General features: G+C 48.5%; 1 long non-coding RNA gene across 1 annotated transcript in view; it reads right to left on the bottom strand.

Moving 5' to 3' along the window:
• Positions 1-967: 967 nt before the first annotated feature.
• LOC119401894 (uncharacterized) overlaps positions 968-16,417 on the bottom strand; it is a 29,601-nt gene continuing 14,151 nt past the window's right edge. Inside the window, exon 3 of the long non-coding RNA XR_005185551.2 lies at positions 968-978. This is a non-coding gene — a long non-coding RNA (uncharacterized LOC119401894). The remainder of the gene's footprint in view (positions 979-16,417) is intronic.

The raw sequence follows: 16,417 nt of genomic DNA on the forward strand, positions 1-16,417 counted from the left end.
AGGTTTTATACGCCTGTCAAGTCGATATCATAAAAAGAGACTGCAAGCATGACGCGAGAGCCGAAAAAACGAGGCGAGCAGTTCATCTTGCTTCACAGTTGGTTAAAGCTCAGCTAGCTGCCTCGTGTCTTAATCGGCGGGTGATTCTCCAGCGGCACGGAGGACTTGACGCTAACCTTCTCAGGAAGCAGTGCCATGGCCGTATAATCTTTTTTTCGCACGCCGCAAACGTTTGTTCACGAAAGTACACGGCTGCTACTGTAAGCATGCCATATCAAAACAACAATCATATGATTCGTAGTCCACGCCGCAGAACATCGATAGCGTGTACGGCTTCATTTCGGAGTGCATGTGGACCATTATTGATCTTTAACATGACGGAATGACACTTACCTCGAGGTATACGTCCTACACGGTGTAATCGCGACTTGGGAAATGCATTTCGCTTTGAGTTGGGCGTTGTTGTTATCGCTTTGAGTTGGACGTCGTTGCTCTTCACTGTTAACGTGATTGACGAGCCTTTCTCATTTTATCAAGTTCGCTTTTCGGAAGTGCCAGTCAAGCATGAAAATCCTTTTGAAGCCGCACTGCAAGCGGTACATTGTGAGGCGGCGCAAGTGCACCGCGAGAGCTCTGCACGTGCAAAGCGAGCGCCAACGCGGCGGAGAGAAGGGAAAACGCGCGCTGCTAACACCCCAGTTTCTCTTTTTCTGCCAGAAATGGCGCTGCCTATCAAGAGCAGCAGCGCCGCAAAGCGTTGCTTGGGAAGCCTATTACAGCTGCCCCCTGTGCAGTTTGTAATTCAGAATGTAGATGGAACATGCCTTGGGAACTGAACTGTTTATTTTTCATAGTAACGAGAAGCAACAACAAAAGTGCGGAGTCAATATTTCGTGAGTGCAAGCATCCCTCTTGTTTTGTAGTGGTACCATAGTGCACAGCCATTGTTGCCGAGTGAACTTCCAGCGTCGGTGTCAGCTGAAAAAATGTAAATCAACATAATGAATTCGAAGCTTCGACGAAAACCTTCTGGTCGGGAAAATTCATGGCCGAAAAAGTAAGCGCCGACCAATCGTTACAACACACAACCAAAGACAAAGACGCCTCGGTCCCGCTACGGGGACCTTGTTCACAATGAATGATTTTTTTTTCCAAAGAAGGCCGAATAAATACTCTTCACGATGTGACGCATGCAACGTGTATAGATCCGGGGCATATTGCCTGAGTTTCGGTTGAGCGCGTGCGCCGTTGTTTGGATATGAAGGGATTCCAGGTAAAGCCTCCCCGTCTTGTGTCTTGTCCCAGTCTTGTGTATTGTCCCAGTTGACGTCATGGACTGTGGAGAATGCGGGTTCCACCAACGCGTTCGTTGCCACGTGCTTCTTGTCATGGCCTGTCTCCATTGGCTATGACATCAACTGGGACAAAGCGAGCAAATTGGAAAGGAAGGAAACAAGACGGTGAGGTTTTACCTAGAATCCCTTCATATCCAAACAACGGCACACGCGCTCAATCGAAACATAGGCAATCCGCCCCGATCTATTCCTGTTGCTTGCGTCACATCGTGAAGCGTTATTAATCGACCTTCTTTGTTTATGATATTATTATCTAGGGCTTAACGTCCCAATACCAGGATATAATTATGAGAGACACCGTAGTGAAGGGCTCCGGAAATTTCGACTACCTGGGGTTCTTTAACGTGCACCTAAATCTACGTACACGGGCCTCAAACATTTTCGCCGCCATCAAACATGCAGCCGCCCTGGGCCTTCTTTGAAGAACAATACAGATATATATATATGAATTCCATTTATTCTGATTAAAGTCCCCGGTGCGGGACGAGAACCGTCTTTGTGTGTGGGTTTTAAAGGGGTCGGCGATTGGTTTTGCCGCCAGAACTCCCAATAATGTGTCACTGTTACAATTAAGTCATGTAGAAAAGCTATGAGGAGACGCGTAAGGGCACAAGCGTTTAGTGCTCCGGGATTACACACAAGCGCAATTTTCTTTTACGAACACTGGGCTGTTAACGTTCGTACATTGGACACAGCCTCATTTATACTGTGATGACATAAAGCGATAAGTTGCCCGAACTTATTCCTTGCGCCTCAAAACCCACGTGCATTCGCGATGGAGCGCCACGTAAAGCCACGACCTGGAGGCTATGACAGATGGGAACTTTCTAAAATTGCTCGAAATAAGTTCCCAGGACAAAAGAATCTACCCAGTTCTACACCTTGAAAGCCTTAGGACATCGAACCGGTTGCCATTTTCGTTCGGTCCCTTCAAGTTTCGTCTACCGTATTGCCCAGTTACTTCAAAATCATTTCTTTGTTTCTTCTTTATTTAAGCAAGGTCATGTCTTGTGTTCTAGTCGACAGCTCTTCTCAGCCTAAGTTACCTAGACACCTGTGTGTGTGTGCTAATTCTTTTACTGCAACGCCTCACTGAAGAAGAGTGGTGCTCCGAGCTAAGGAGCTCGAATCTACTACACCAGTTAAGGGCCGTCCAGAGGGCCCACGACGCGGCGGTGAGGCTTGGCCTCCCCGTCCCCACGTGGGAGCGGCCCACGGCGCTGCCGCCCAGAACGGCTGCGATGCTTCTCAGGACTATCTTAATAAAGCTCATTGTCTGTCACCCCCAGTATAAAAAACGCTAATAAGAAAATTAGCGCAGCTTGCACAAAGTCGCGCAAATCTGGATCACAGCAAAGCTGGTGGGTGCCTAGCTTTTTTCTGTCTTTTTGGGGGGCATGTACTTTTTGTCTCTCTCTATTTTTCTGTCGCTTTCTTTTCGTGTCTTTCTTTCTCTTTTTATTTCTCTCTCTACTCGTTCTGCCCTCCTCCTCTGCCTCCTCCTAAAGCCCAAATCCCCCACTCTTACTTCCCTATCCATCCCCTTGCTATACTATGCTATACAAGGCTATGCTGTCCAGGCACGCTATGCTCCGCTCGCGGCCTAGATAGCTGAGTGGTTACGATGTTCGCCTTGGGGTCGTGGGCTTTCGCCTAGAATTTCTCTCTTTATCTTCCTATCTTTTTCTCTCTTTCTTTGTCCCTATCCGACAAAGATATGAATTACCAATATTTGCGCAGATGCGGTGCCGCACCCATTCAATTTGTTCTCCATTTTACTCTGCTACCTTCCTATCTCACGCTTGTCATGTTACGCCTAACCGAATATATATCGTTCGTAATTCTGCTGTCTCAACTTGCAATTCACGCTTATCTCATACCTTACGCTCACCACATACATCATCTCATCTTATGAACCTGTCATTCAATGTAACTCCTCAGGATCCAATAAAGTTCGTTGTCTGACTGTCTGTCCAATACGCACACAATAATTTTTGTTTAACACATCTCGTGCCGCCTTAAAAACGAGTGCGTGTAAATTGTGGCTTGCCAGTAATCGACCAACTGATAACCTTCATTGACCTGTCCAACTGATCTGTTCACCCCATTTCAGCGAACCACGTTGTGCAATGCGATCGATCAATATTTATTATTTTATCCTTTGTCAAAGACACCATCACACGTGATTCGTGATATTAGCATGAAGTTATGTTTCTAGAGAGGTTATATTTTATGGGAGGACCCCGTTTTATTCAATCAGTGAGAAATTTCAAATAATAGATAGCGTTTAAGAGGCAGTTCTGCCATGACATCTGTACAATGCGCAAAAACCAAACAAGAAGAAAACACAAACGTAGACTACAATGTGAAGCGATAACACTGGGCCTTTGAGATTACACAACCGGCCACATTCCTCTCAGAGGCCGTGAGCACATGAACACAAGAGATCAGAAGTCACTAAAAATTACACCATCTCCTGCTAAAGGGGACCATGAGGCGATGAGAAGCCGGATAACTTGCACGATCACGTTCCGTTGACATTCGTTGGGCATGCTACCGACCTCGCGTCGTGAAACGCGAAGAGGAGCGCTACGCGCGTCGTGTCTTCCCTCTAGCCTGGATGTTAATTCTGACAGGGCAAGCGGGGAACGCGGTCGACAGGCGCGCGAGGGGGGAGCATAGGAAAGGAGAGAGAGGGGGAGTGGACGCGCATGCGCTGGCGCTCATCGTGGCGTCGCGCAGGAGAGGAGGAGGGGGAGAGCAGGTGTGTGGAGAGGGTTTGCGCATGCGCAGTAAGGGTAGTCACGCCGCATACCACCGCCACACCACCATCGCCACCGGATTGAACTCCGCCATAAGATCCTTCGCATCTAAAAGAAGGGAGTACAGCTCAGGCACTTTGCCTTAAAGGGACACTAAAGGCAAATATAATAATAAGTTGAACCCTCTTTGTAAGTCTCCAGGTTTTCTACTTACCTACGGAGCAGAAACCTGGAGACTTACAAGGAGGGTTCAACTTAAATTGAGGACGACGCAGCGAGCGATGGAAAGGAAAATGATAGGTGTAACCTTAAGAGACAGGAAGAGAGCAGAGTGGGTCAGGGAACAAACGGGGGTTAAGGACATCATAGTTGAAATCAAGAAGAAGAAATGGATATGGGCCGGGCACGTAGCACGTCGGCAGGATAACCGGTGGTCATTAAGGGTAACTGACTGGATTCCAAGAGATGGCAAACGCGTGAGGGGGAGACAGAAAATTAGGTGGGTAGATGAGATTAAGAAGTTTGCAGGTATAACGTGGCAGCAGAAAGCACAGGACCGGGTTGATTGGCGGAACATGGGAGAGGCCTTTGCCCTGCAGTGGGCGTAGACAGGCTGATGATGATGATGATGATGAAAGGCAAATATTAAGTCGACGTTGATTGTTGAAATAGCGGTCCAGAAACCTCGTAGTGCTACTTTTATGCCAAGGAAATGCTTATCTTGAAAGAAAATCACGTTTTAGTGGTCCGCATCGCGTTAGCGCACTTCTAATCACCCGCTTAAAATCCGACTTTCATACGTCACTGCTACCGTCCCAACGTTGCCCGCCTTTACTGCACGGCCGCCGACACTAGTAGCAGCAGAGCGAAAGTAGCGGGACCCACAGCAGCAACATCGGCCATCGAAGCCATCGAAGCTTGCCGCAATCGCCGCAATGGATATGGACGGAGAACTTGACAACGAGACATTGGCTCGCGACGCTGGGCTCCAGTTCAGCGACTTGTGCCCCGATGAACGCGCTATGCTGCTGAGGGCTCGTAATGCCGGCGTCGTTGCATGCGGCATTTTGTCTAACTTTTTGTCAGAGCGACTTTCACGAGCGCGCAAAACACCCGCGGCAGTACGCGATCCCGAAACTACCACTGAGACGCGACCGCGTGAGCGAAGCGGGGCGCCGGGCGAAGCGCAGTTCGGCGAAAACGGAACCTTTGAACCACGCGCGCCGTTCCCCATGGCAACGCCACAGAGGTTCTTTTTCCCATGAATGAAACGCAAACGAACAAGCAGCATTATATTACGTCTTTTGATGCACGGAAGGTTCTTTTTTTATTGCTGCTAGTTTGATTACTAGTGATTTACTGTAGGCAGACTCTCATACGTCATCGGGATCACTTCAAAAATGTAAAACTCGTGGCGCTCATCGTGTGATACATTTAGCTTAATTTCTCGGTAAGTAGGGCACTGCTGTTGACAATATTGCCGTTTTAGAAATTGTCATACATTGAGTTTTCACTGTGACATAAATTGTTATTTGCCTTTAGTGTCCCTTTAATCTTGGTTGAATATAATATAAACGGGGACGTAGCTTCTGTTTCAGTGCGTCCGTGCGGAAGCTAAGCATAAGCCAATCATAACGGAAGACAACACAGAGTAATAGTAAAGCGCGGCCTTTGCTATTAAACAAGCCGGCTGTATCCGTCTGAGAGAAAGTGTTCTGCTGCGACAGGAAAAAGGCAGCACCATTCAGACAAGCTTGTTTGAACTTGGCGGGTGTGTATCGTACGCTTTTCCTTAAAATACGCGTCCCATAAATCTAGTGGCACCTGTGCATTCTATTATGATTAAGCTAGGCTATCTAGCCTCGTTTCTATTCCTGACAGAACCATTATGTCGTAACTTACAGAGCAACCATACAAGGCAAAGCGCACAAGCGTGACCTTTGAGATTAAAGAAGCCAGTGGCGTCTTGTCATCGAGGCTATACCCGACACGGACAATTAGTTTTTCTGCCACGGAAGATGGAAAACTGTTCAGGAGAGCTTGCTTGAACACTCAAGGAAGAGCATTATCTGGCAGAAAGCCAGCTACCTGCGTTACTGCCAATGAATCGAGATTTTTTCTGGTCGTGCTCCGCGATAGGGCTGACCGCATTTCGGGCAAGATGGCCGCGATAACTGATGCGTCAACTTAACATTCTTTTCTTTACTTGTGCGTTTCCTTTCCTCTTGCGTTGCTGATGCTGCGGGACCTCGCACTAAACTTTTTCTGTCCGAATTTCCCATATAGCCTCCCTGATGCAGAGTAGATATTTTGGTCGTGTACATCTCCGCAGTTCCTTGGAAACGATCACTTGTATGACTGCTTCGAGCGTTACCTCACCACAAAGGGAAATAAACAATGGAAAGCTTCATAGTGGGGTGTTAATGGACGAGTAATAGGCAAGCGTGTATTAAGGCTGAAGTGTTCATACACGCTTTCCACAGCGTTAATCAGCGTTGCATGAGCCACATTCTAATTATTAACGCAGTGTTAATAAATAAAATATGGCTCGTGTTCCTGCGATGGCAAGGAGCAAGAGCAAACAATTTTAATAGAATGCGTTGCTGGGCGAATTGGTGCATTGTCTGAAAATAAAAGCAGAGCGCCCGTCCCGCCTTCTAGTCTCTTGTGTCTCGTCTTTTTTGCGCTCTGCTTTTATTTTCAGCAAACAATATAGTCTAAAGGAACCGAAGCTTTTATTGCGCTATTGAACCTCTCGCACTGCCTCGTTCTTTGTAACACAAATCGGAAACATCGCTTCAGAGCAGTCCCCCAAAAACCCAGCCAAATGAAATGCTTTCGTGATCTCATCTCACAAGAATATCCCTTAGTGATCCTTTGCAACTTTCTTCCACAATTTATAAACAGCCATCGAGCCCGGTCACCATTCCATTTAATGATTACAAACTACTGTAATCATCACAAAATATTTGATGCAGTGAATCGAAAGAATGGACATAAAGCCAAGGTGATAAAGCGCGGTCTTTGAGACTGGGTAAGAAGCATGTCTTTTTTTATCTTGGAGTCCATGGCCCCCGAAGAACAGCTCTTTTGGAATCACCTATTGTGGCAGTACTCCCCAAATTATGTGCTACCCTTTGGAATGAAGCGGCAATTTTTGTAGGATGCGGCGCCATGCAGCTAGCGTATGACGAGTGAGATAGGTGGCCGCGAAAACAACTGCGCTCGAAGCTTTCGCTAAATACCTGTTTCTTTCTGTTTGCGTTTTCTTTCCTTCAAGGTCGCGGTGTCTGTAGCCAATGTGACGCGTCGATTGTGGGTATGTTGTAAGCGTTAGCACTATCACTAGCACTACCTCAGAGATCGTCATCTTTTTTACAAGCAGCCAAAACTAGCACCTGAACGGCACTGCCCGATAACACTAAAAAAATATCGCTTACGTTTATGATACTCCCTAATGAAAATTTGCAGTTTTGCAGCGATGCAGTTTTGCAGTTTTGGCTATCCGCAGTTGCAGCCATGTAACAGTCCTTACACGTTGTCACAGAAACTGCCAGTGCTCGAGCGTTCGCTCACCACTCTGTGCATTGCAGCTGTCGCGAACCAAGCGAAACGTCGAGAGCGCTCGTATCTTCCTCTTCCTTTCTATTGCTTTATTACTCTCTTTCTTTCTTTCTCTCTATATTCTATTTATTTGTCGCTCTCTCTCTCTCTCTCTTGCACTAAGTTTCACGTGTTCGTTCTGTTTTGCTCTCTGTTTTTTCTGTCTCTTTTTCCTGTATGTTTTTTGTTACACGACAGTGTTTTATGCCAGGATTAACCAAGACTTCACTGACGTATTTCCGTCACGGGTATGACGTTGGGAAATGTGCACGAACAGATGACAAAGAAAAAAATTAGAACAAAAAGTTCCGCCGCTGGGATTCGAACTTACAACCCCTCGCTCCACAGCTCGCGGTGCTAAACGACTCCGCCGCAGAGCGTACGCTCTTGAATACGCTAACGGCGACCTATTTTTATACACCATTTACCGCTGGCGGTATTTAGACCTCGGTGGCATTTCAGCGTGTTCTCCTTATCACCAGCGAGATGGAGCGAAGGGAGTGAAGGGTGGGATTTAAAGGTCGTCACCCCGCTCGTTCCGATGCGCGCACGCCTCCTACTACAGGAGCAATACTTTGCCCTACAGGGCGTGGTGATGGGGGCGGTTTGAACGTCTTGTGCATTCCCCGCAAAAGTGGCGTTGAAGTTACAGAGCGCACGAAGGTCAATTCGCTCGCTGCAGCGGCCGCGTTTGCGAAAGGAGGGGGCTACTGAAACACAAAAAGGTAACAACTGTGACAGTTGTTAGTTCGCGCTAGTCTTGAGTATACTTGTGCGCTCCATTCATGCGTCCTTCGTTATGTTTGAGCAGGGCGCTTTAAGTGTCGAGCTGTGGCAGTTGTTAGTTCACTCTCGTCTTGTGTGTGTTCTTTTCGTGAGTCCAAAAGAAGTTTTACTGACGAACACAAATGACAGACGGTAACATGAGAATCATGTAGTGTAGGGCATGAGTTACATGCCACGCTCGTGGGCTGCTCGCGGCTGTTTTGCTAGCTTCACATACACCAAAACTGGCATTGCATGACGTGACTGTATGGCCAGCATAAATGACAGGTGGTAACATGACAATCATGACATGCATTTCATGTGCAGCTTGATTTGCACGCCACGCTCATGGTTCTCTCGCGGCCGCTTCGCTAGCTCGGTATACCCCAGAAGTGGTATTTGGTGACGTGACTACATGAGAAATATAAATGACAGGTGGCTACATGAAAATCATGACATGTATATCGTGTAAGGCATGATTTTCATGCCACGGTCATGGGCTGCTCGCGACCGTTTCCCTAGCTTGACATACGCCAACATTGATATTGCGCGACGCGAATGTATGGTGAACACATATGACAGGTGGTAAAATGACAGTCATGGCATCGATTTCATGTACATTATGATTGATATGCCACACTCATGGTGCGCTCGCGGCAATGTCCCTAGCTTGATATACACCGAAACGGGTATTGCGTGACGTGACTGTATGACGAACGTAAATGACAGGTCCTAACACGCAAATCATAACATGCATGTCATGTGCGGCATGATTTACATGACACTCTTGGTGCGCTTCCGGACGTTTCGTTAACTGGATATACACCAAAATTGGTGTGGAATGACATCAGTGCATGACTAACATAAACGACAGGTCAAGGATTGCTTATACCAGAATATACGTTTCATTATAATAAATATTGTACATGGATGAATGCATGAAAAACATGCGATATACAGTAACTAGATCTCATGACATGAATGACTTCATTTGCCTCAAAGGCAAACAGGGCGATGTATGCAGCTCTTTGCTGGCTGCTTCGCATTACATTGATTCCCACAGTGCGTGGAATCTGCCGGATTATGATGCCTTTATTCCCTTTACATTATTTCTCTCTATATTTTCTCTGGTTTTTTTTTCTCTCTATTTTCTCTTTGTCTCTCTCTCTCTTATTTTCTCGTCTTTGTACTTGTTTGACACTCGCGCCTGCTATACCCGATAGTGGGGCTTGCCCAATTCCTGTGGTACATATCCGTTCGCTCGGTTACCCGACCAACGCCGACGGTGACGCAGCTCAACGCAGGAACGGGCGCCAAAGAGCTGAGCTCTAAAACTCACAGGGTCCCTTATGCATCCACCTAGGATGACGCGAATATGAAGGCCATCTTGTTTTTCTGCTCAGTGGATGTAATGCTCCTACCCCGCTCCATTCCGGAAGCATTCTGCACCTAATGTGGTTTTGCACTGCCTCCAGGATCGGAGGCATTGCAAGCTTTGTGCACATAACCTGAATGTGCACTGCCTGCATAATCGGCCCACCTTTTACCAAGGTACGATGTCATGTGATGACGTCAGCATGTGACGTCAGCATGACATCACAAATTTTGTCGATCTTTGACGTCGTGATGACGTCATATGATGACGTCATCACGTGATGAAGGTTTTTTTTCATCACTCATGTTTGATGCCACCGACGCCGCCGACGGTCAATTTTCGCGTTTGATGTGGAATCTACGGCTTTCGCCTTAAAAAAGACTTTCCTAGTGCCTGCTGTAATCGCCCACAAAAGTGCACGGCCGAAACCAACCGGTGTTGCTATTCAAGCGAAGTTTCTATGACCGATCGGTGTCCGAAACCGACACTCTTAATATCTTGGCACCGCCCAACTTTCCGCCGGCCTGGTCTGTGATTTCCCCCGTTTTGCCGACCCCTCACCATAGGTCGGTGAAAATGTAGCAGCTCACTCAGACTCACTCAAGAAACATATTTTGCTTATAGGGCTCACTAGGACTGACACTCATCAAACTTTTTTCTCTAGCAGACATAGACTAAATAAACGTTTTCTCAATTCGACTCACTCGGGCACAATCTCAGCAACATATTACTCAGCCGGCCTCACTCAGACTCACGGCTCGATCTGAGTCTAAGAGATGCCTTTTGTTCTCGTAGCCTCATATACGAGTTATCGGGGGTCACAATCCACTAAGGACATTTTTATGAACGACGCGACTCATACGAGATATTGTGTGGGATCCAAGCACACTAGCTATCTCGGGAAGCGCCATGTGCTGCGCAGTGGCGGTGTGCATGGCCCACTTGCGCGCTTTAAAAGGAGCAGCCTGCGCGCTCCCTAGGAAACGGGTGCCTTTGGCTGCCAAGAAGACAGACGCTGCCACCCGCGCTGGCCGATGGCCGATTGCTGCTGCTCGAGATCACGGTCTTCGCCTCGCTACCCCGTGACCGATCCTGTCGTAGGTATCGTCGTTTTAAATAAAATGTTATTGTTTACCGTGACTTGAAGCCTCCGTCGTCTTTACTTTAACTACGAACTACACAGGAAGCCCAATACCCACAATTTTAATCAAGAACCTCCCGTGAAAGACTTTTCGGGGGGATTTCTAGGAACGCCCCCCTCCCCAACCTATTCTCACGCATTCTGATCAATAAGTATTGAAGTGGCGTATGAACGCGTATGAACCTACGGAGCAGAAACCTGGAGACTTACAAAGAGGGTTCAACTTAAATTGAGGACGACGCAGCGAGCGATGGAAAGGAAAATGATAGGTGTAACCTTAAGAAACAGGAAGAGAGCAGAGTGGGTCAGGGAACAAACGGGGGTTAAGGACATCATAGTTGAAATCAAGAAGAAGAAATGGATATGGGCCGGGCACGTAGCACGTCGGCAGGATAACCGGTGGTCATTAAGGGTAACTGACTGGATTCCAAGAGATGGCAAACGCGTGAGGGGGAGACAGAAAATTAGGTGGGTAGATGAGATTAAGAAGTTTGCAGGTATAACGTGGCAGCAGAAAGCACAGGACCGGGTTGATTGGCGGAACATGGGAGAGGCCTTTGCCCTGCAGTGGGCGTAGACAGGCTGATGATGATGATGAACGCTAGTACGTTGGAATACGTGTTAGTGGGCGTAAGTATAAACGTGAGTCTATATAAGACAGATAAAACTGAAAATGAATAGATAAGACGAAAGGTCGGCAGAAAAAAGTTGAGATAATTAAAACTCGCTTAAGAAACATACCTTGCGCTTAGGGCTCACCCATACCCTGACTGATCAATTTGTTCCTCATCCAACTCACTCGGACACAGACTGACTAAAATATTTCTTAAGAGTACTGACTCGTACTCAGGCTTACCAAAATTTAGCTCACCCCGGCTCACTCAGATTGACGGTCCGATTTGAGCCAGAGTGAGTCGACTCATGAGTGAGCATGCGCGGTACTGTTACTCTCACTCATCAAAGTTTATCTGCCCTGCGCATTACGCGCCCAACCAATGTCCATTTCTTTCCTTTAATGTCCATGCGGTATCAGCTACTCCTGTTTGCCATCTGATTTACTCTGTTCGTTGCCTATTTAGCGCCAATCATGAACGTCTATTTTATTCACATTTCCTTTAAAAAACGAGTAGAAGGTTTTATTTAGAGAGCAGGTCTTAGGCACTCGTTCCTGCGTTGAGCGGCGTCGTCGTTGTCTGGCGTCGGAGGCATTACCGATAGAGCGAACGAGGGCGAAAGAGAGCGAACGCGGATTCTCTCAATATCACGAGCCACTGGCCTCTAACCTCTCTTTCTTCCACCGTCAAGCGCGCCGGCCCCTCAGTCGGTGCTCGTGCTCATGCAGAGCTGACACGTGCATTGTGGCTGCCTTCGCTTGTAGTAACGGGGCTGCCGGCATTTCGCTTGGTTTGCGACGCCTGCAATACACAGTCTGGCGCGCGTAGCGCTCAAGCGTGGCAGTTTATGTGGTAATATGTAACGAATGTTATATTGCTACAACTGCGGATAGCCAAAATTTCAAATACAGTTGGCGTTGCCCCAACACGAAGCTGCGCTCAGAATTTGCATCAGGAGTACCGTAATTTTCCGTGAATTTTAGTTTTATTCAACACCTTTCGTACCGCAATGAAGACGAGTGTGGCCAAATGATGGCTTACCAGGAGTCGACCAACTGACAGCCTCCTTTACAGTTTCCACTGTAACTGCTGCCCGCGATGGCTAATATTTTTTTTTATTATTCGCGCTTAACATTCCCACTTGCGCCGCTGTGGAACCTTCTTCAACGGTTTCTTTCGACTAAATCCGTGCGCGGTGAAATAGGCAATTTAATTTCTGGCCTGAAGGATGAACCGTCAACCGAAATTAGCGTTGTAGTAATGCCACATCACGAAGGTCATACAGGTCGGTGCCAATAGCCTAACTCCATCCAAGACAAGGGCAGCACCTCATAGGTCGCGTGTTGCCGTGAAAGACACGCGAGCTTAAATGTACACGAAAATTTCATGCCGAAGATATTAATAATAAATGTAGGGTTTAACGTCTAAAACCACCATATCATTATGAGAGACACCGTAGTGGAGGACTCCAGAAATTTCGTCCACCTGGGGCTCTTTAACCTGCACCTAAATCTAAGCACATGGGCCGCAAGCATTTTCACCTCCATCGAAAATGCGGTCGCCGTGGCCGGGATTCGATCGCGCGACCTGTGGGTGAGCAGTCGAGCGCCATAACCACTGCACTACCGTGGCGGGTTTTGTGCCTTAGAAAGCGTAGATGGCCGAACTGTTGTGCAGCTCTATGCAACTACTGAAACGAGCATTTGAGAGCTCAACCGCAAAACTTCGCTCAGAAGAAACATCTCATGGTTTCCACACCATCAATTTATATCGAACATTTCGCAATAACTGAGAACAATTGTGCTGTAATCACGGAAGAGAGCAGCAAGCCTCTGGTACATTGCCTAAATCGTGGTTCTATGCAGACCATTCACTCTAAGGCAAAATTACCAGAAAGAAGAGTAACGGAGCCCAATAGGCAGGCACGACGCACGGATAGACCGTTGAGGAGCAAGCACAGAGGGATGCGTGCCGTGTGAAAACCAGTTAGTCTGCAAAGGTATGAACTACGGGGGACATGCACGCCATGTGCAGAGATACGTTCATGTGCAAACCGTTGTCAAGAGAACTAACCGTCCTCCTCACTCGGGTCAGTTGTGTTCGTGCTGGCGTGTTGGCGGTTGTGTCGCGTTCGGAGAGTTCACCGATCTAGGAACTACGCCCCGGTGCCTTTGATATACACGCATGCGTCCATGAGCGAGTCGTGCTGCTTTTACGTTTCGCCGCACCCATGAAGTCTGGAGCAGGTCTCGACACGTCATCACGCCGCGCTGTATATCTCCGGCGTAGTCACCGCTGGCGTCGCCACTGGCGGGCAATGGCGGCCGAGAAGACAGTAGGCCTATCGGATCCATGATTTAAATCAGATTCGGGGCACAAATCGGCGCTGGATTCTTTCACAAGTAAGTAATCGCTCTTTATTCTGCCGTACCTATCGCGTGCGCGAAACTGATCGCGATTAGCGGAAACGGACTCGATCGCGTTGTATATCGCGCGCACAAAATGGAGAGCTTGAGATTGTGGCCCCAAGGAGCTTGGCGACCCAACAAGCTTGCGAGCCACCAGGGCGCATGCGCCCTGGTGGCTCTTCTTGGGCTCTTGCGCTCGCGATGACCCAAGACGCACAAATTAAAAACTAGCGCGGGACCCCAAGGCATCTTGGGCCACCAGCAAGAAGACACAGACGCAGCGCGGGCCACGGCGCAGCATGGCCCGCGTCTTGCATTATTTTAATTTCGTGCGCTTGACCCAACGCGCAGTCTGCGTTGGCCCAATACTCAAACTCTGCTGATCATCCGAACGCAAGCGCAGGCTGCCCAGTGCAGCTTGGGAACCCTGCGTCTTGGGTCCCCAATTGTCAAACTCTTAAATGTAACGCGAGGGCGGGCTTGGGCGTCAGCTCGCCTGTGCTTTGTGACCGCCTGGATATTGGCCGCCATTGTCGTCGGCGACCCGGACGGTCGCTCACCGATGATTCGCCGTGGTGATGAGCTGCGAGCTCACGATATTATGCAGAGACCTCGCCGTTGTTTTTCAACTCGTCCAAAACGCTGTTCGGTCGCCGGCAACGAGCTCGATTGTATGCTGCGCGCTTGAAATGCACCGGCAGTGGTGGACGGGCACTTTAGCTAGTCTCCTTTATCTGCGTTTCGGAACTCTGCGGAAACTGGTCGCCATTGCCGTCGCCTTCCTCGACGCTCGCTCGCAAACAGTTCGCCGCCGTTCGTGGCGGCGAGCCTGCTTTCGCTCTGTGTACTGCATGCCACTCCTTCGATGAATTTGGTATGGAATTGGACGCCGTTACCATCAGCTTCCCCTTCGTTCGCTCGCAAGCAGCTCGGCACCCTTCGTGGCGGCGGCACCGCGTTCGCTCGCTCTCCTGCCCGAGATGCGCTGGCGGCTACGGCGGGTGACCGGCTTGCTCGAGCTCTACGACGCCGCTCGCGGAAAACTCGCCGGCTAGTTGGCGGCACGGTGGTTGGCGGCGCCTTGGCGTGATGGCTGTGGCTGCCGCACTTGAACTGTTGCTCTATGTGGCTTGAAATGCGTCTTTGGTTATGTATGACATCACGGTGAAATTATTTACCTGCCATATTTCAAACGTATGTTTTTTTTAATGCGAATCCAATTCTTAGTCGGGCTATGTGAGGCATCCGGCGTTGTCCGCGCGCCTCTCCGCTCTCACTCTCTCTCCCATAGCAACAGCTGCGGGCGCGCGGGCTCCTTCTCTCGCCGTTCGCTCTTCGCTTCTCTCGCCGTCCTCCCTGCGCCACCGCCTCAATGCAGTGCGTTTGAAACGCGTTTGTAGCGCTTGTGCTGCCTTGGCACAACCTGAAAACAGCGCGTTCTAAACGCGTTTGTGCTGCATTGAAGGCGGTGGCAACATCCCTGAGGTGATTACGAACGCACGTAGGAAGCGTTCGTTGAAAGAGGCGCCCAAAAGGGAGACACTTGAGCGCGTTGATGTGTCCAGCTTTACGCCATTAAAATTACTACGCCCTGTACTCTCGGCGCAAGAAATGCATTCGCATTTCCTCACGATTTCCTTCGGGGAGGTGGAGGCATTTTTTTTTATTTCACCTTGCTCGTATTTGCCATGTGCGTGCGTCTTCATCATCTCTTTGACGTGTGACTATTTGCCACATTTTTGTGTTTTACAGGATGCAGCCGTTGTCCACAACGAGCAGAATGGCGTGTGCGCTGGCGAATACAATGCCTGTCATCTATCTCTTCCTTTGGAGTAGCTTCACAAAAAGGACTGTACGAGATATGACAACGCGGCTGTACCTGTGTTGGACATTTTGCGGTGAGTTCAATGAAAGAAAGCCGAATCTTCATATGTATAGAGAAAAATAAAACGTTTCATTGTCTCACTTTTGTCTTTCGTTGTCGCATTAACTGCGAAAGCAGTGACATACGCATCTATAAATATTTTTTCGCGTGCTCTTTTCCGCAGCATTTGTTGGACACCGCGCAAGGAAACACGCGAAAAAAGTATTCAAGCCTTGCGGAGAGCAACTGTAGAAAATCATCCCTGCATATAAAAAAGTTCATCCGAATGAAGTATTTGAGTGGACCGACCGTTCGTCCTGCGAGGTGCAACTGGGAGGACTAACGGTTGCCCGGTACGGTGTAAATGTGAGGAATAAATGTTAGTCCACTGAGGTGATCTGTGGGGACTAACTGTTATACCCAGTGCCGTTAATCCTTAGAGGAATTAGTGGTTGTGGCAGCTCCATTAGTGCCCAAAGGTATGAACCGCACACCCTTTTAACACGCTTTTACCTTAGAGTGCTCCGGCA

Source organism: Rhipicephalus sanguineus, chromosome 8 (assembly GCF_013339695.2).
Source record: "Rhipicephalus sanguineus isolate Rsan-2018 chromosome 8, BIME_Rsan_1.4, whole genome shotgun sequence".
NCBI lineage: Eukaryota > Metazoa > Arthropoda > Arachnida > Ixodida > Ixodidae > Rhipicephalus > Rhipicephalus sanguineus.